This window comes from Oryctolagus cuniculus, chromosome 11 (assembly GCF_051225735.1).
Source record: "Oryctolagus cuniculus isolate XC-2025 breed Fujian yellow rabbit chromosome 11, ASM5122573v1, whole genome shotgun sequence".
Taxonomy (NCBI): Eukaryota; Metazoa; Chordata; class Mammalia; order Lagomorpha; family Leporidae; genus Oryctolagus; species Oryctolagus cuniculus.
In genome coordinates, this window is record NC_142877.1 from 90266791 (window position 1) to 90267561 (window position 771).

Below are 771 nucleotides of genomic sequence, written 5' to 3' on the forward strand. Positions count from 1 at the left end.
GGTTCACACATGTAAATTTGGTATTAATGCTATTAATATTTTAGAATTCTTGAAAATATATCTTGACAGGTTGAACTATATATACTTTTTTAAAAGATTTATTTTTATTTATTTGAAAGTCAGAGTTGTACAGAGAGAGAAGAGACAGAGAGAGAGAGGTCTTCCATCCTATGGTTCACTCCCCAGATGGCTGCAATGGCCAGAGCTGCGCCGATTCGAAGCCAGGAGCCAAGAGCCTCCCCTGGGTCTCCCACGCGGGTGCTGGGGCCCAAAGACTTGGGCCATCTTCCACTGCTATCCCAGGCCATAGCAGAGAGCTGGATAGGAAGTGGTGTAGCTGGGACTTGAACCGGTGCCCATATGGGATGCCGGCGCTTCAGGTCATGGCTTTAACCAACCCACTGCGCCTCAGCACCGGCCCCAATATATACACTTCTTGATGTTTATTTAGTGACCAAATATAGTTGAATCAAGTTAAATCATATTTATTATGGAAGATAGCTGAAGTTACCACTTTTTTACTCAGAAACAAAGATACAGACAGAAGCACAGAAATAAATTAACAGCATCTTAAGCCACAGTCCTGTCCAGCAAACTTTCAGATTTTCAGTGAATTCTCAGGATCCTATAATTTCATAGCTTCTAAATTTCTGAAGCTGTTGAAAATTCTGTGTGTTTAACTTCCTCAGGATTTTCCTGGTTCTTTACTCTGCCTTAACCTGAAACTCAATCCTGATTCTTTGTTCACAAAACAGCAACATAAAGCAAATC